General features: G+C 43.8%; 1 protein-coding gene and 1 pseudogene across 1 annotated transcript in view; both read left to right on the top strand.

Annotated features, from left to right (window-relative positions):
• Positions 1-20,462, top strand: part of DNAI3 (dynein axonemal intermediate chain 3) — a 1,062,540-nt gene that overhangs the window by 56,515 nt on the left and 985,563 nt on the right. The window lies entirely within an intron of this gene.
• On the top strand, positions 10,277-10,430 carry LOC144779926 (5.8S ribosomal RNA; annotated as a pseudogene).

The following is a 20,462-nucleotide window of genomic DNA, read 5'->3' as shown; positions in this document are numbered from 1 at the left end:
CTGTCTCCAAGCAGCTGTGCTTGCCAGGTGCTACCAGCTCCAGGGACAAGAGCAGGTGGGGAGTTTAAATGGGACGTTACACCTGTCAAACAATAAAGCAGGTGTCCTTAGGTGAGCTTGATCTTGATTTTTAGTATGAATAGAGGCTATGAAAGCTGTGCCTCTGGATCCTTCTGACGTTTTGGGTTTCCAGCAGGATTTGTCAGAAAAGTTACCAAAGGGATAACTGGCTAGTGGCGGCCAAGACTTCATAGCGACACCATTTTTTGATCCTTCAATGTTGCCTCTTGCCATCATTGTGAAACAGACTTCACCAAGCGTTGAATTGGTCACCCTCTATTGGGGACGTGATCTGGGTTTAGACTGTCATGAGTCAGGTCATTTTATCTTACTGAAATGTATTTTTGCAATAGTAATCCTGCTCAGTACAAGAGTAACCGCAAGTTCAGACATTTGCTGTATGTGCTTGGTTGAGGAGCCAATGGGACAATGCTACCATTTGTGGGATTATAACTGAACGCCTCTAAGTCAGAATCCCCCCTAAAGGGTAACATTACTACAGTGCTGTGGAGTCTGGGCTACCTGGTCTCTGGGCCGGGGAGTATAGCCAATTGGTCGGGGATTGGAGCACAGACCAAAGGGGGCTGCTCCATTGCTGTCAGTGCACCGCATGTTAATGGGACATCTGTTGCTAGGTCATTTGTAGATGACCAATTCTGGGTCAGAGTTTCATAAATACCAGAGGAGCTACTTTGCTGTGATCTATTGAAAGTCATTATGGAGCCAAAATGTTGTCTCTGTCCATGAGTGCCTGTGTACTCTGGGGTCCCTCTGTCACCAGGCCAGCGGGAGCGGTGGGGTGCAGACCTGTGGGAGGTTGCCTCCACTATATGCAGTCTGGCACAGGTGCCTCCTCCCTCCCTGTGCTGCCGGGTGCAGGATGGAGGAACTATTCCTCGCACATCTGTAGGGTGACCAGATGACTGGAGCGGGCACCAGTGGAGCCTCTTTGAGGCAAGCAGTTGGTTGATGGCTCCAAGAAGGGGCCTCATCGTCTACTTCCACCTTTGCACTCTAGCCACTAGGTCGGCCCGAGCCATATGGTCATCAGGTTGATGATCAGATGGCCAATCATTGGCTGGTCGACTAGATGACTGGGGTCTACCTGCACAGCTAACTCAGACTTGTTTCTGCCCCTGCGTTCTGTTAGCCCCCCACTATGTGAGTACTTAATAGTCTACAAAAAATGTAATCCCAGTCAGGCCCAGGAGAAGAGGGTGATTGGCTGGGGGATTACCCTCCGTAGCTTCCTAGCCGATGGACTTGGGTGACAGTCCCTACCCATGGCATAGTGATTGCAGACTGGGGAAACCTCTCTGGCCCTTATGGGGTGTGGAGTGGTGATGGGCCCACAAGCTACAGCTCCAGGCAATGGGCGGGGCTACCTTTCCTGTGTCACACTGTGAAGGAGTCAAGAATCTTGCAGGTTGAACAGCTCCTGTAATCCCCCATGGGAGGCCTGGTTACCGCAGGCTAGCAGTGCCAGTCAGCAGGCACAGCCTCCTACTGTGCCCGGAGCAGGGAGGCTCCCCACCTGCAGTGGTTTGCTAGGTTTCAAAAAGTCCACTTGTTAGCTTGTCCACTTTGCATTGACAAAAACATCACCAGTGATGTTTCATCCTCAAGACCAATTTAGCCAATGAAGGAGTATAGTTGTGCCAACTCAGTGAAACATATCACAGCCCAGCATTCCTAATTAGAATTACAAAGGTTCAGAGTGTTTAAAAAAAATATAATTACATATACAAAAAATGAATAAACAATAAATTAAAGTAACAACCACATCAGTGTACACATAAAAGTGAGAAAATACATGTATATAGAAAAATACATATATAGAGAAAACAGCCCATACAGGAAAAATTTACAAAAACATACACATTTTATTTAATAAAAATTATATAATATATCATAGAGCTCAGAATTGTAAGCTGGCACATATAAAATGTAATAGATTGTTTGTTGGGATGCTCAGTAAATTTGATGTCCTGAAGATGACCGTGGATTAATAACAAAGGTCGAAACGCTGTCGACGCAATTGTGGCCGCAATTAATGGAGGACACATTGTCTTGTTTGTTGTAGTTTCAGTGTAGTTCTGAAACTTCTTCTTTTATGTAACCACCTTTTGGATGCCACCTGTCTGGTTGTGTATTTTTACTAAATTTTATATGTGTCAGCTTACATTTCTGAGCTTTATGATATATTAGATCATTTTTATTAAATACAATGTGTATGTTTTTGCAAACTTTTCCTGTATGGGCTGTTTTCTATATATATGTATTTTTCTATATACATGTATTTTCTCACTTTTATGTGTACACTTATGTGGTTGTTACTTTAATTAATTTTTTATTAATTTTTTGAACATGTAATTGTATTTTTTAAACACTCTGAACCTTTGTTTGGTTTAAATACTGATTGCCCCCGGTTCAGGTGGTTAGGGCTGCCCCTGTGGTGGTTAATAATTTGAATTACAGCCAGGCCTAAATAGGGGACATTAGAGAGAATGTACCCAGCATTCCAGAGCCCCCTGACTTGACTTTACGATAGCCCCTTCCTGAAACCCAGCATGGTCCACGAGAACCTGGGTCTCGGAGTCCCTGTCCCGTCCAAGGGTGAGCTGAATACTTTTTCATAAGTACGGCACAACCAGGTGTCTATCTTTCAAAGTTGGGCATCTGGTTGATCCAAGCCCGAGGCTTCTCTTTGTGCGCCATGCATTCCAAAGTTGCTCCCAGATGGCTGAGCTGCACCGGAAGTCCAGATGATGGCTGATTTGACTCTTTGACCCAAGCAAGGACTCCAAGAGGAGAGGTAGAGTATGTTTTCTACTTATGTCCCCCTCTGTCACTCGGTGTGCACTGAGTTTAAGAAATGGAGTTAACCTTCTTTGGATTAGTAGTGACTGGGTACTCCGGACCCTCTTATCATCCAGTCGTTTTCACCTGGGTGCTCCCAGGGCCTGAGACTGCAGCTCCCTTTCAGCCCTGTCTGATGGACCTTTCCTCTGAGCCTTGCTTCCAGGAGACCAGGCCAGGATATGAAGTTGCTATCCCTGTGCAGGTTGATCTGCGTCGGGCAGTTTAGTTAACACTTTTCTCTGAATGCGAAGGCTGGGCTGACCTACGAGCCCTGATGAAGGCTCATTTGACTTTCAATAATTGTACAAAAAGTAAGTGCCTGGACTCGAATTTAGAAAAGACTGCTCTTTATTTAAAAGCAGACTGGGGGCTTCGTTTTTTTAATTTCGAAAGCTCCTGTATTTTATTCATACCTTTGTTTCACATATTTCATTCAATTACCAAATCTTATTTAAATTCTGAGGTTTTGACACACCTAAACATAAAGCAACTGATAAGAAAATACAATCATGAAATAATTACATGCGAATACATAAATCACAGCATTCAATATGTTCCAAACATTTTTAAGACATTTTATACATAAACAAAAAATCGGTACACCAGAGTGTATTCACATTGTAGTCATAACTTTATAGTTTTCTAATTTTGTAGGACTAATCTCACTGGGCTTAAGTAGCTTATAAATTCAACAGGTCCACTTTTATAGCCCTTTAGTGAGTAGCCAAGCTAAAATGGTTACCTTTATTTACAGGACAAGTGTTCTCGATGATTTTCGTTTGTAGGGCGTCTTTCGCTCCATCATTTAAAAAGATGCCTGGGCGAAAAGATAAAGAAAAGACATGCTGATGTCTTTCTGTTTGCGTGTCGGAACATTCAACATTTCCAAACGTTTTAATACACAATTGTTTTTTGGGGGTGCCTGGATGAACTTACTTAATGGGTTGTTCGATGGCTCCCAGACGGTCGCGTCATCGTTATGTAGCTCATTGCTTCACGGGTACTTTTTACTGTTGATATTAATGCGAATTTGTGATTTAAGGGAATTCATTTAGCCGCACATTTCAACCTGTTTGCCGTATTTATTTATTTATTTATTTTTTGCAGAGTTTTATATAGCGCAAACTAGAACCGAACCGAATCAGTTATCAGAGCGCTTTACATAGCACCAGTTACGTTACATGAGGACACACTTTCATTTTAGGCACGGGGAGATTAAGTGATTTGCCCAGAATCACAGGAGGTTTTAGCGTCGTTACCGAGACTCGAACCCAGATCCCCAGGTCCGAGGTCGAGCGCCTTAGCCGTTAGGCCAACCCCTCGTGCTCGGGGAGAATGGTCCTCACTTGGTGTAGGTCCGCTTGCTATGGTTTCTCTCTATGTCATTAGCCTGCAATGTTAAGGTATGGGTTTATTTTTGTGCTACATTTGCGAAAGTCGTATTACGCGAGGGATTGGGGTTCTCTTTCTTTTTCTCACCTCGTATTGTTCGCAAAGTTTCGGCGGATTCTTCCTCTGTTTTAGCTGCCGAACCAACTCCCTGGTTTCCGTGGTGCAACTAATCCTGTTCGCGACCACCCGGAAGTGTTTTAACAATTTGCTTGGATGCAAGGAATGTTGGGACTTGTAGTGCTAAGCAGTGTTTCTCGTAAACAATTTTTTTTATTTCAAGTTATGAATGGCACCAATGGTGGTGAGGGCAGAGGACTCAGTAAATATTTCTTTGTAATTCAGACATCTCGTTCATCCCGTCCACCACACAGTTGAATTTAAGAATTAGGTATGCTTCTTTTTCTAGCAACATGGTATCGACGTTACCTCCACGGGGAGGAATTTTAATCGCAGATAGAACAACATGGTATCGCTACATTGATGATATCTGGTGTCAATGGAATGGCTCGGAAGAAATGCTTGTCCAATTCCATCAGTGGCTCAATACCAGACATACAGATATAAAGTTCACAATAACCTACAGCACAACACGTCTAACCTTTCTAGATGTAGTAGTTTTTCCGCAAGACCAAAAATTAACCACCACTTTACACTGAAAAACCACGGATAAAAACACCATCCTTCACTACCAAAGTCATCACCCCAAAAGTCTTAAAGTCAACCTTCCCTATAGTCAAATGTTGAGAATCAGAACAAACTGCTCCAGGAAAGAAGATTTTACGGCACACTCTCAAATATTAAGTAATCAGTTAAGAATGAGAGGCTATCCCAGCAAGATGCAGAAACACTCAACCAAGCGTGCCTGGTTCACTCCGCGAGAAGAACTATTAAAGAAAAAAGAGAAAAAATCACTAGACAGGCCTGTCTGTGTAACAACATTTGGCCCCTACACAAATAAATTCAAGGCAATTATTTAAAAAAATTGGCACTTGATTTCGAACTTAGAAGTTCCAATGCAAAAATCCATTGTTTGCACTAAAGAAAAATAAAAGCATAGGACAGTACATTGTCCGTGCGGACATGGGAACAAGCCAGGCCAAATCAGACTTACGCACTTTGTGGAAACTGAAACCCGTAGAAGGCCACCATAAATGTGGCTCTTGTGTTTCTTGTGCCAACACGATAGAAGGGGTTGACTTCTAATTCAATTCAATAAAATGGTCTCACAAAGAATTTACTAATTGTAAAAGCCATAACGTGGTATATGCAATCATTTGCCTGTGTCCCAAATTGTACATCGGGAAAACTACTCAACAAGTAAATCAACGAGTGGCGCAACACCGTTCTAGGACTAGACATAAAGTGTTGACTGCCCCTATGGTGCAACACTTTATGGAGAGCAAACACACAGAGAAAGATTTCAAATGGACAGTTCTATCTGCGATTAAAATTCCTCCCCGTGGAGGTAACGTCGATACCATGTTGCTAAAAAAAGAAGCATACCTAATTCTTAAATTCAACTGTGTGGTGGACGGGATGAACGAGATGTCTGAATTACAAAGAAATATTTACTGAGTCCTCTGCCCTCAACACCATTGGTGCCATTCATAACTTGAAATAAAAAATTTTGTTTACGAGAAACACTGCTTAGCACTACAAGTCCCAACATTCCTTGCATCCAGGCAAATTGTTAAAAACACTTCCGGGTGGTCGCGAAAAGGATTAGTTGCACCACGGAAACCAGGGAGTTGGTTCGGCAGCTAAAACAGAGGAAGAATCCGCCGAAACTTTGCGAACAATACGAGTTGAGAAAAAGAAAGAGAACCACAATCCCTCGCGTAATACAACTTTCGCAAATGTAGCACAAACATAAACCCATACCTTAACATTGCAGGCTCATGACATAGAGAGAAACCATAGCAAGCGGACCTACACCAAGTGAGGACCATTCTCCCCGAGCACAAGTAAGGATAAACTTTAAGGCAAACAGGTTGAAATGTGCGGCTAAATGAATTCCCTTAAATCACAAATTCGCATTAATTTCAACAGTAAAAAAGCACCTGTGAAGCAATGAGCTACATAACGATGACGCGACCGTCTGGGAGCCATCGAACAACCCATTAAGTAAGTTCATCCAGGCACCCCCAAAAAACAATTGTGTATTAAAACGTTTGGAAATGTTGAATGTTCCGACACGCAAACAGAAAGACATCAGCATGTCTTTTCTTTATCTTTTCGCCCAGGCATCTTTTTAAATGATGGAGCGAAAAACGCCCTACAAACGAAAATCATCCAGAACACTTGTCCTGTAAATAAAGGTAACCTTTTTAGGATACCGTCCAAATGCCTTTAAGTAATTTAAGGAATAGGAGAAGTTAAAATTCCTTTTTTTGTTTTTTACACTGTAGGTACCCAGCTTAGCCCTGAGGAAGAACCCGATCAATTAAGAACGGGTTTGGAAACGCGTCGGCTTTTCAAAGGATACTTATACCTTGGCTACTCACTAAAGGGCTATAAAAGTGGACCTGTTGAATTTATAAACTACATAAGCCCAGTGAGATTAGTCCTACAAAATTAGAAAACTATAAAGTTAGGACTACAATGTGAATACACTCTGGTGTACCGATTTTTTGTTTATGTATAAAATGTCTTAAAAATGTTTGGAACATATTGAATGCTGTGATTTATGTATTCACATGTAATTATTTCATGATTGTATTTTCTTATCAGGTGCTTTATGTTTACGTGTGTCAAAACCTCAGACTTTAAATAAGATTTGGTAATTGAATGAAATATGTGAAACAAATGTATGAATAAAATACAGGAGCTTTCGAAATTAAAAAAAGGAAGCCCCCAGTCTGCTTTTAAATAAAGAGCTGTCTTTTCTAAATTTGAGTCCAGGCACTTACTTTTTGTACAATTATTGATTGTCCAGGCAGGGCCCGTAGGACAAAACCCCTTTAGCTTACAAACATTTGACTTTCAAAGCACAGCCAGGGCTCCAGAAAGTCTGAAGTGTTTGCTCCAATGGACCCTCCTTGCCCTATGGTCTTTCTCTCCAGGTGCTGCAAGGGCCTGGACCGGTCCACCTCAGGTTTCCAGGGGTCTGAATCTATGTCTGCCTTGCAGCCCTGTCCAATGGGACTTTCCTCCAAGCCTTGCTTCCTTTAAAATCAGGCAGGGATTCAAAGTTGACATCTCCATTCAGGGGTGGCTGCTCGGGAAGTGGGTGTAGGTGGTAGGGGGGCAGTTTAGCCAGCACTGTACTCTGATTGCGATGGCTGGGATGCACTGCTTCTTTCAAGAAAAAGAGCTTCCAGCCCACCTGGACTGTCAGACTAGAGGATTTGCCTTTTGTGGAGGCCTTTCAGCAGAGTGAAGTTCAAGCAGCCTGGCAGCTTGTGAAGTGGTTTACGAGAGTGGATGGAGTCGGGTGGCGTTAGTCCTGGATGTCACCTGAAAGTCTGGACCCAAACGCCTGTCCATTGCCCTTCTCCATCCAGCGTATTTCCACAGCAGCTCAGAAAAAACGGTCTGTGGGTTGGACCTGGCTGCCCATCCCAGGACATAGCAACCTGTGTCTTGCGCAGGTTGCGCTTAGGCCTGCCTTTCCCTTCTGTTGTTGTAGAATACGCTGGGCCCGTGGGTGCCCTTGTGGCTCTCCTGTCTCCCAGCCTTTGCAGGCAAACAGGGGCTCCCAAAGCAGGCTCACGAGGGTTGTGAAATGTGGTTCAGGACAGGCATGATGCTCCTCCAACCATCCAGCAGGTGCAACTATCTGGTTGATACTCATTAAACCAGTAATGGTTCCTTTGGTTGATCCAGCTGTTTCTTGGATAACTGTGGTAATTCTAAAGCTAAAACATGCTGACAAGCGATGACCTTCCAGAATGCATGTATTTATCAGACCTTTACCAATCCATGCTCACCTGGCCACTTTTGTGACTCTAGATAATCTCAGGCTGATCGTACATTCCGGTTATAGCAATGATACTTACAGATTTCTGCTGTTTCAACTTTCAATGGTATATCAGAAAGGCAAGCAAACAAGCACACACTGGTCTGTATAATTGAAAGTCCAACTCGTCTCAAGTCAACCAATTGCTTTGTAAAGAACCAAATCCTATCCACTGTTGTTTTTGAAATTCTCCTTTTACTTTACAAAGAAAGTCACAGATGTGAACATCCAAAACACTGCATCCGACACGTGTTTCGTCCCCCCAGACTTTCTTAAGGCTCGAGTATGGTTGCAAAGCTGAAACTTAAGGGAAGTGACAAAAACGCAGCACCAGGAGTGTAGACTGTGCCTTAATTCGACTCAAAATGCCAAACCTTGCCCGAACATGGAAATGACTAACAGATTGATAGCTTTTCTCCTTTCTGTGAGCAGTGATGCATGGCTGTTCACAGTTGGTAGAGCAACTTATATAGTTAATTTTGATAACGAACAAGACTCCTCTTTGCTAACTAGTTACATGACCACCAGCGGGTAGGGTTCAACTTCTTGGAGGGACAAGTGGTGTTCAGCAATACGAGATTGAGCAATAACAGGACCGGATATGCCCATGCACTATACTGAATGGATCAGCGTGTCTACCCTTTTCCAACAGGTGCGGGTAAGCTGCTGAAGACCGTTCATGATAGGAGTTGTAAGTTGCAATTACTTACTATAAACAAGGATTTCCCAGTAAGTGCGGGTCATAAGCTCATGTTGATTAAGTTCCTGCCCTTTGTGCACACAGCCCATTGCTACTATAGATTGGATAGTTTGTGATGTCCTCTGATCGGTGTCACTCAGGTCGGAAATGGCTCTGAGAAGACAGTCAAACTTGATTATCTAAAGGAAGTAACAGTCATAACAAGGTTTCCGAAGATTAACCTGCGGAAGAATAATTAACAGCAGAGCGTCCTGAGCTACTTGCAATGGCAGTATGAACCCTCAGCCACCTCCCAGACAAAGCCCAAGGCAGAGCACATGGTGCTCCCCTCATGTGTCCTGGCAGGCAGAGCAGTCCATGGCTGCTGGATGCTTGGGTGAGAAACGGTCAGTGAGCGTGCTTTTCCTCCTGGGAGAACCAAACTGACTAGGGAGTGGGGTGGGTGAGGCTTTGGGCCCTCTTGGAGGGGCACGATGCGAGAGACATACTTCACGATACGAAACCCATGCTCACCCAGCAGGCACCTGTGTGTAACTGAATTGCAGTGCCTCCCTGGGCTGCACTCTCAAAATGCCCTGCCTCCTGGGCCCTTTCAAGCCCGGTCATGCCCTGCCCGGGTTTCGAGTGACTGAGGAACGGCCTGTCTTGGCTGGCAGGGCAGCCTGACTGAGAAGGAGCTGGGACCGTAGGGGAACTCTTGCGAAGTCAGTGTGAACTGCTTGGAGGGGTAGGAGGAGATCCGTATTTGGCTTCTTGAGCTTCCAAGCATGTACCAAAAGTGGGTGATAGTTTTAATGGTGTGAGGGAACCTAGTTTATCTCACCTCAGTGGCTTCCACCAGGGCAATGAAGACCCTAGCCTGCTGACTTGGTTTGGGGCTACCGCCTCAGCTGGGGACCCTTGACATGCAGGGGTTGAGCCCTGACTCCCACCGGCCATGATAGGTGACAGATGGCTGATGTGCCAGTGTAGCAACCCTCCCTCATTGACAAGTACCTGGTGGCCTGGTCTTGTGTGGCCAGGCTTGGGTTTAAGGACTTGCTAGGCCATGTCCGGGAGGGCCGGTGGTAGAGCTTCCTGCCTCTGTTGTGGGAGCCTCTCACATGCCTGCCTACTGAAGCAGCGGTGTGGGGTTCCCTGGTCAAACACCTGGAAAAATGTCTTAAATAGTTGAGGCCACCTTCCAGAGGGGAAGCTTGATGAGGTGCTGGGCTCTCTCACTGCGTGGGCCGTGGATGGCTGGTGCTGACTTCCTCCTGCCTCACCTGTACCTGCAAGTGGGAGAAAGTTCCAAAGTTGCCTGTGACCCTTGGTGGTGGATCACTCTGTTGACTTATCAATGACGAATGGAGCTAGCTGTGAGAATTAGTGTGAACTGCAGGATACATTGATCATCGACATTTCCAACACAACACGGAGCCTTGCTTTCGTCTCGGGGCTACGCCTGTCTGAGGGTCACTTGAGCATCAATCACCCTTGGGCTCTCCCAGGGTGGGGTGGTGCACTACACGCAAGGATTTGTCTGGTTTCAAGATGTCCACCAGTTAACTTGTAATCTTTTTTTCCCCAAAAATGTCACCAATGGTGTTCCTTTCTTAAGTGCGTTCCAGCCAATGGATTAGTATGAGTGTGCTAACTCGGTAAATCACTTCACCAGACCAGGCTTTCTAATTTGAATGACACCAAGGTGTCTAGATCCTTTTACTGCCCACTTCGTCTGCCCTTTTAAGAACTGTATGATTCTCCACACTGGCAGTGTGCTGAAAACAAACCCGTATGAACCAACCCATCTCCATCCAAGGCACAGAGGGCTACTATTTTCAGCTTTGACATTACTATTACTGGCTCCTCCCATATCTGAGATTTGCTGCTGGCCACCTATCTGGAAGTAAGATATCTGCCCCTATATACTTATTTAAATATGTTTATCTATCCACTAAGTTTGGCATATGTACCTATTTCTCTCATCCTTAATATTAGGGCTATGCTGATCAATGAAATGTCTTTAACCAAACACAATGTACATATAATTATCCTATTTTGAAACAATGGCTCCTGTATCCTGTTTGTAATTACTAGTTTGTACCTATGTCCCAATTCTTCCCAGTCCTAATGAGTCCTTGTTAAATGTCCATGAAGGGCAAAAGGTCGTCAACAGTATAACAATCAGACTTGGGCCTAGTTTTGATTTTGGTAGATGGGATACTCTAGCACAAATGTGACACAATATTACAAGTGCCGTAGGATATACTCAAGCACAAATGTGACACAATATTACAAGTGCCGTAGGATATAATGCACATGTAATGTGGAGGATAAGATATCGGTCATGTTTGTGGTGTAATATGCCATTCGCTAAACTCTAAATCAGGTCCCTGGTCTACAATGCTTGTTTGTTGTTCTTCACTGTGAATTGTTGCATTTGATGTCTTAGACCACATGTTTGTTTTTGTTTGCTGTATAAATGCAAATGTAGCTATACTCAGAGCTTCTCTTATATGTTTGATCACTACAAAGAGTTTTGAATTTATGACTCCTCACATAGAATATTATGTGCAATTAAATTACCTTTTTCATATATAGTAGCTAGGCCAATGACTGTTTGGTTTATATTTTGGAATCTATGGTCCTCGCATCAGACCTTAGCAAGTGAGAAGTACAAGGACTGGGGGGTACTCTTTCTCCTTTCTAGGCTCTTCTGTATGGGATACACTCCCCTTGCATTTGAGGCAGGAAAGTTTGGAACATGCCTTAAAAAAGCTGAAAAACATTCCTGTAATATTCAACTTTCTGCTTGACTAGCGCTGGGACACTCCTATGAGCATCTGTGCACTCTATAAATTCGTATTCATCATCATCATCATCATTATCATCATATACAACCATAACTGTATAAAATCCTTGACTTGCTACTAATTCTAAAATGTTTTTTTACTGAATGAGTCCTTGGTGAACTATTGTTTTATATTATCATATTTACCCAGGTTTTCTTATCATAATGCGTATCATCCTTTACGAGTTGGCCTTCACCTAAACATAACCTGCAGAGTTTTCAGACTAGGATATTGGTTTGGCGTTTTCCAAAGGTTCAAAACATTTCCCTTTGACTGCTGCTTCTCTGTGAGTGGAAGTGTGACACTCATAGTAAACGATGTTGAACATCCATATCAATTTCGGCACAATTTTCAGTCAAAATCCTGCCTCTTGATTGCACCATCTCATTCAAAACCCTCTTTCTTTCTATTCTGTTTATGGCTCCCTAAGCCTCTCTATAGATTCAAATACCTAGATTGATCGTTCAGTGCTCCCTGATGACTAAAGTCTCCTACAGTACCTCTTTATTTCTAGGTTCCCCCAATTCATCTATGTCTTTAACCATTCACTTCAAATTGGTACAGTGCAGCCATATGCTATACGTTTTTTAACTCGAAGTGTTCAGAAAAATTAACCCTTCTGAAACCTAGTCTTTTGCCCACCCCCTAAACGAAGCAGATAATGACAGTTTCCTTTACCAAGTTATTCCTGAGTTTGTCCTTTCTCAAAATTAGAGTGTCCAGAATGGGGTTGCCTGACTTATCCTTCGGCTTAAATAGCACAAATGTTCTTTTACTGCCCATCTCAGAGACCTGCATTGGCTTTCAGTGGCCAAAGAAATCGTTTTTAAAGTTCTTAGTCTTACCTTTAATACCATAAGTAGCAAACACCCTACTTCATGAATGCCTATTTTAACATGGGACATTATCCCTCATCTGTGCGTGCATCCTATTCGACAATTCGTACAGTGCTTACACTGGCTGCATTAAGGTGATAGATCTTCTGAATACTGTGCCTCCAGTCGCTGGAACACGCAAGTCTATATTTCTATAGCCTGCTCCGCAAATGGTGTAAGACCTCGCTATAAATCTGTAGCAGTAGGTCAATTTTTACTGTTCTACTTAATCTTCTCTCAGGTTTTTAGCATCAAAACACCCAACTGTTATGTTTTTCAGATTCCAGATCAATTTAGTATGGGTACTCTGCAACCTTCATAATGTTATTTCCAAGCAAAGAAGAAGATGTTAAGCCACTGAGTAAGAGTTTAAATAAAAAGGGGTTATATGCCATTACTGAACGGACTGATAACGGAGTGAAACTGAATTAAGAATATTAGTGAGCGGGGCAGCAGACTATAGCCCAGTATACATCCCTCTGAACATGGGTCAGAAAGCTTAGTGTAAGCTTGGTGAGCTTGGCATGCAAAAAATATATATTCGGTTGTCAAAGGGAAAGCATGTCAACAAAAACATATTTTGCATTGGTGGTAAAGTGATTAGTTTCTTTTTAGATCTCGCCTACTACTAGACCGCACAAGCTGTCTGGTTGCCTATTGTAGTCTTACCAATAGCTGACAGTAGGTTTACTGCCTACCCATTGTTTGCCATTGGTTGATTTTGTTGTCACTCTTATTTGCTGGCTTCTTACTAGATAGCAATCCTTGTCCGTTTTGTGTTTCTCACTCCCTTTGAAGTATAGCTTCTTTATCATTTTTTTGATTGTCTGATTTTTATTCTTCCATTGCTCACTTTTAGGGAATTACTTTTTTCTTTTTGCTTAAACACTACATGCGTTTTACAGCTCCCACATTTGTGTGTTTTATCCACTCTAAATACCCACCCCTGCTCTCCATCGTACTCCCTCCCTTGTGTAGTGTTTGGTATCCCATGTGTGCTTCTCCCACCTCCACCCTTGTGCTGAATGTTGCTGTTTCCCAAGTGTGTTTGCTTAGTCTCTCACAAATGTTTCTCCCCTCCACCCTTGTGCTCCATTTAGCTGTCTCCCATGTGTGCTTTTCCCCTGCACTCAGTGTTGATCTCTCCCTCGTATGCTGCTTTTGACCTCCTCTTGTTTTTTTAATTTTTTTTATTATTCCTCCTGCCCAATCTCCATTTTTTTTCCTCAACCTGCTACTCCATACATTTGCTGGTCCTTTTTTAAAACATTTTATGTAGGGCACAACAACAATATCTACCAGCCCTTCCCCCTTACAAAAAAGTGCTTTTGTATTACTCCTATTTAATTTTCCATTTATGGATTGGCAAATAAAAATAAAATGGCACTTGCACCTTTTGGTAAGCATACACATGTGTGGTGATACATGCGCACACATATATCATCACGCATGTGCGCACTTACAAAATGAGATTGCTACATTGAAGCCTTTTATTTGCCTATGCTGTACAGAATCTGCCCAAAAAGGTTTTTTTCCAGTGCTGTACATCATCAGTAAATGGTACTGGCAAATCTAGTAGTTCCCAAGGGCACAACCTAAGGGCTTTGCCAAAGCTTTTTTTATGGTAATTCCTTATTGGCTTTTTTAACGTACTACAGCATATATCCATTATTATCAATGTTTGTTTTTCAAATTCCCCTCTATGGAATGTCAAAATAAAAAACTCATAGAGAAAACTTCTCCAGTATCTGTTCCATGAGCCATCCGATGGAAGAAATCATAAACTGTCTCCCAAATGGGTTAGGTAAGTTATAGCCAGCAGTGCCCAGATCATTGTTAGGTCTGACCTAGAGATAGTATTAGGTATGTCTTCACCCTCGAGTGATTAAAAAAAACCATAAATAAATAAAAAAACATTCATAATTGCTTACATAGAGGAGATTTGGATCTGCCCTTTTCATCCATTGGTCTGCCAAACTGTCATTCTCGTTTTACTTCCGCCCACCAGAGGACTTTTGCCATTGTATGATTAGGAAGAGCACATTTTGAGACCGTTCCCCATTAGATTTACCAGTATTAGACAGTGTCATGTCAAATTAGAAGTGAGGGATGTCCACCGTTGGCAGAGTAGCAAGGGGTAGGTCACTTTAGGAAATGTTTAAGGGATGGTGTTGTTGGACAACACAGCGGGGTAGATCATTGAGGGACTGTGAGCATGAGGCAATTGTGAGACATGGTGTACTGAGCAGATCAATGGAGGATGGTGTTCATTAGAGCCTTGAGGCAGAAAAGTAAGAGCAAAAAGCTGATTTTTTTTAGTTGTTATAGTGAATGAATTACCTGATTATATTAAAGATACAGAAGTGAATATTTTGCTTTGTCCAACTTGTTTCGTTATTCACAGAAGCTGCAGTTAATTAAAGGAAAAAGCTAAACGGTCCAGAAATCTTGTGGCGCCTCAGGCTGGACAACAACCCCACCAATGAGAAATTCCCATAGTCGCTAAGAGGCCCCATGTGTGTCCCTGTGGCCTCATTTCATGAAGCCAGGCCAGTTCATAGTCAGTGAAAATACTGAAAGAATAGCAACAAAAATAAAAATCAACCTAGTTAACAGTATAACAGCAAATGCTTTACTCTTTATTAATTTGACTCACAATCTAGATAGTTAACTCCATTCCACCAAACATCTTAGCAACCTCAGGAGACTTAAGAGCAAGGAGAGAATTAAAATGTATACAAGATTGTCAAGCATGGAGGAGGAGCTACGCAAGCAACCAAGATGGCTGCATAAGCTCCCGGCTCCGTCGACCTCCGTCGCTGGCGGACTTATCCTGAACTTCATCCTGACCTCCCGCCAGACCCCCGTGTGTCTGAATCGTTGCTGAGCCCAGGGGGGCAATCCCGGTGTTTTTATCTCCTTTATTGACGAAGTTACACCGTCTTTCATTTTTGGGCCTACTCCAGTGTGTCAGCCGGGTTTCAGTTGAACAACATCGGCCGCAGGTACCCGGCAGAGTCCGGTCTCATCGGATTTAACATATTCTCTATCCTGGTGGTGGTCTTTGGTCCCTGCGAATACTGGACGAACGGCGACGAGACGTGGTTGCCGCGGTGGATGGGGGGCCAGGTCCCAGGACCCTGCTGCAGCCCTCGGGGTCCGCGGGTGGGGCCCCCGCTCTCGGCAGTGGTGTAAAGGTTGCCAAGCCTGTGAGTCGCCAGCCGCTTCCGTCCATTCCGCGCCTGTTGGTTTCCCTGGAGTAGCCGGCCTCCGGGGTTGAATATCTGCTTTGTTATCGTTCACGCGGAGATGGCTCGGACGACGTGTGGACCGACCCTGGGGACCGTGATGGCCGCCATCGGGGCTCTTCGCCTGCAAATGGAGGCTGCTCTCCACAATTTGACTGCAAGCCTCGAGACTGTTTGTTTGAGACCGGACTCCTGCCCTGTGTCAGACCTGCAACATACAGTGACCCCCGCGAAGCTTGATCTACCTCGAGAGGAGAACCCCGAATACGAACAGACACTGGTGCCAATTGTACCCGCACGATTACAGCGGTACATTACTGGAGCCCCTGAAAGCCTAGCAAGATCGGCAAAGTCATCGCCCGCACGGGACTCACTTCTTCCTTCCTTTCTGGAGACCTCCACTAACATTCTTTGGATTGACTTTCGTGTATCTGAACGACTTCGTGACTTAACCTTTCTGACTCTTTCAGGCTATATTGCTCTCCTTTTTCATCAACGCTCTGACTCTTTTGCTACTATATTGGTTCTACTGGATGGGGTCTGTGTAATGGATCGTAAGGGCCAGGGCTGAATTTGACTTGAATTCGGTACAATGACTTTCTTTTGGCTCTGCTGGGTTGTGTCTGTGGGAGCGTGGGCCAGATGGAATTCTGATTGTCTGGGTTTGGTGTGACTGCTGTGCTCGAAAAGGGATTTGCTGCCTCTGTGGTGCCGGGGGCCGGGCGGGACAGTCCTTTCTCTGTCTGTGGCTCCCCTATTGGTTTGTTTATTGGTCTGTTATAACTTGCTTAATACTACGGTAGGGGATGTCTGCTTTTGGCGGGGGGGAAGGGAGTCCGGGAGCCCGTATTGTCTTGTAATACATCTCCTCCTCCAGCTTTTCCCTTCCTTGGGGTGTAGTTTAGGGGGCGACAGGCACGCTGCTAGTGGGGTTAGGTCATAGCCATCTGCAGGGGTGCAGGGTGGGCGGTTGAGGGGGGGGGTTATTTTTCTTTTATTTTGTTCTATGACCTTTCTATTTCCCTTTTCCCTTCTTCACAAGAGATGAGGCATATTCTCCTGATCTTTTTGTTCCTCATATCCGGGTGTCGAATGTCCAATTTGCATATCCTGTATTCCTGGTGGGTGGGTTCTGATAAGGTTTGCTTATGGTTATCTGTATCGTATTGTTTTGCTTCAGCTCTAAGCTGGTATTGATATTTTTCAGATGCCTATGATTGTAACGTATTTCCTCAATTTATTTGCCCGTCCGCAGCTGTAATATGTTCCATCAAATGACACCCGATATGTACATTTTTACTCTTGTGTTATACTCAATAAAAATATATATAAAAAATAAAAAAAAAGATTGTCAAGCATGGCTGGACAAATATATCCATGCCCCCCCCCCCCCAATGAAAATGTGCACATGTACAACACATACATGCCCTAGGGGATTTGCGTGCTACCTGGTACTTTAAAAAATGCATTTTGGTGCATTTTTTTAAATTGCACATGGCTACCATCGACTTGGAGTTGATGGTAATAGCATTTCCGAAATGCCCATTTCATATTTAAGAAATGCTTTGTACATGTGCATAAGAAATCGCAAATAAGAAATCCTATTTGCGATTTACTATTTACGGAATCGCAAAATGCGATTTCTACTGGGTAAAAATAGCATTTTGCGATTCCCTATCTGCCTTTGTACATATGGAAAGGCATTTTAGCATTTCTTAATGGACCTAAATTGCAATTCGGTCCATTAAGAAATGATAAATCCTTTTGTACGTATGGCCCGCAGTATTCTTTTCCAGACCAGTATGGCAACCTTATACCTGTTTCTACAGGTGCAGCCCTTTGTGGGTCTCTAGGCACCATTTTAAGTGCTGACAATAACTGGTTATGAGTTTTGGTACAGGTTGCGTCAAAGCACCTCGCACATCTGTTCTAGTGAGTGTTCATTGTAACAGTGGGAATTTCCTGTGCAGTCCTGCAGATTCTATCAAAACTGATAATTGTATCAGACCCCCTCATCCTTGAACTCCTTCAGACATATGTGAAATTACAATAGATTGCAGCAATTTAATTGAAAATGCCAATGATAGCGGGTGGGCCGTCATCTGTTGCTTTTAAACAAAGGCATTACTTATTGAGACAGCTATAAGCCTATGGTCGCTCAGAGGGGAATCCAAAACTACATATTCTCCCATCCATATCCTCAGATTATATGAAAGTTAAAAACATCAATTATACTAAAATAGCCATGCTCAACAAATGTAGGAGTATCAACTAGGCCAGTGTTTGAGGAATCAAGAGCAGCCATCAGATTATAACTTATTAACAGCAAATTAAGTCCATCCCATATGGACTATGACCAAGATGGGTAGTGGACTCCCCTTTGGTTTTCAACAGGCCACATGACATTGCTCGGGATACTTGACAATGTTTTGCATTAAAATCTCCCATCCATACAATCACATAGCCTCCGTTAAATTTGCTCAGACTTTGCTGTATATCCTTCTGAAAAGCTTTCACTAAGGCAGAATTTCTGGCATCTAACACATTGTTATGAAAATTAACCAGTAACATATCATTTCTTTCACGTTTTATGGATACAATCTGATAATAGGGCAATGCCAGATTAGTCCACATAATCCATCTCGGGAAAGTGAGGCTCACCATTGTGTGTAAACCTCCTTTGTTCCTGCCCATAGCTGAAAATGTTTAATCAATCCAAATTCACCAGTTTTGCACCGAGTCCTGGCTCATTCCATGATGCAAATCTATTTGTGGTGGTAAAAAAGTTAACAATACTTGATAGTGGCTAGATGGGATTGTTAGCTGGTCTGTAGACATAGCCCAATGGAAGGACCTCGATGGTTGAATGGCTATTTGAAGGACAACTGAGCCTGCCCAAAATGTGCTTGACAATGGCTCTATTACTAAAATGTACAACCATGCAGTTGTTGCTGTCCGTTTCTGGGACATTACCTAGGAGACCCACCGCACATGATTGATCTCACTGTGCAGTGGTCCTAGGCCATCCACCCTCCTGTGAACACAGTGTACTTCCTTGATTAAAAACTGGTCATGGTTTTGGTGGGTACTTGGCTTCAATGACGGCACGTCTTTGAGGACTAAAACTAAAGGAGTCACTAGTGGACGTAGCTGGAGGGTGTGAAGGAACAATGGGGATGGTATTGAAGGCTGATCCTCTCTCGTCACGTGCATTTGAGCAGTGATATCACCGGAGTCCCCCATGTGACTGCCCCCTGTTCCATAGTTCTCCTGTGCTGGGTTAGAGGGCTGTTGAGTCGCCTGAATTTGAGAACAAGGCCTGAAAGGAGCTGAAAAGTCCCTCTAGTCTATAGCATGGCCCTTGTCCATTCTGGTATCTGTGCTTGCATCCTTAGTCAAGAACCTAGGCAACTGGCCACTATGTTTAGTGCCCAGCATGCAAGCCTAAGAATCCAGCCTGCCCATCATGGCAGAAATGAAGTTTATCCTCCAGGCAAGTAATCTTGCTGGCTATTTCCATGGCCGAAACCGAGGGCCCTTTTGTGGATAAGACATCCCATTCAGCTATCAAGGGGGAATCCTGGGTGGCTTTTCCTTTCTTGTGCTGGTGGGTGCTTCTTTTGTGCCTGGGGCAATGAGCAATATGAATCCGCTGGATTTGGTGCAACAGGTACATCGAACACAGCATCTGAGGCAATGAATTCATCTGGAAAATTCGCTATGCAACAGTTTATCTCCCTTATGCCCGACTGCCGCAGAGGAGTACAGGATCGACAGCTTATGTCAGTTGAGTCTCTGTGCTCTTTCCCACTTCCTTACTTGGAAGCAGACCTCATGGCAGTGCACATCTGTTCTTTGACAGAACCAATTTCCTGTTCAAGTGCTCCCATGGCGTTTGTACAATAGGATACTAAGGTGCCCACCCATGGATTCTCACTTGCAGAGGTAGACTTTCTCTTGTCCATGTCAACATAGCCCAGGCTCTGATACAGCAAAATCGCTTAAACAAAAAGTAAAAGAAGAATAACAGATGGTCAGCCAATGACTTACTGTGTGGCCGTCTCAATTCTCAAGTGGCCCATCTAGAATCTTTTCGGCTGCTGACGGGCACAGATGGGCCTGGACTCAAGAACGCAATGTCAACTGGTGCAGGGATCGCCTCCAGGTGCAGTGCGGGCTTGAGCTTGTGGTCCCCAAACAAACAAAAGCGTCACACTCTGCGGGGTTGTAAAGCGCTTAAGACCATGAAGTCAGCTGGTGCAGGCGGCGCCTCCAGTCGCGGTACAGGCTGGAACCTTTTGGTCCCCAAGTAAACAGTAAGCCTTAGAAGGGTCCTTTTGCTCTTGACTTGGCATGCTGCTGTTCTTGTTTTTCTGAAGTGCTTTAGGTCAGAGACCTCCAGCTCTCTAGGGAAACTAACATAAAGGCAAATCAAAAAGTTGAGGAAAGGCCGGTGCTTCTGATCGACATGAGACAGATGGCAAGCGAGAATGCCTTTAAATGGTCTGTGGCTAGGGGTCAGTCACAAGTTAT

This window comes from Lissotriton helveticus, chromosome 1_1 (genome assembly GCF_964261635.1).
Source record: "Lissotriton helveticus chromosome 1_1, aLisHel1.1, whole genome shotgun sequence".
NCBI classification, from domain to species: Eukaryota; Metazoa; Chordata; class Amphibia; order Caudata; family Salamandridae; genus Lissotriton; species Lissotriton helveticus.
Note: the sequence above shows the minus strand (reverse complement) of the source record. Positions and strands in the feature narration are given on the sequence as shown.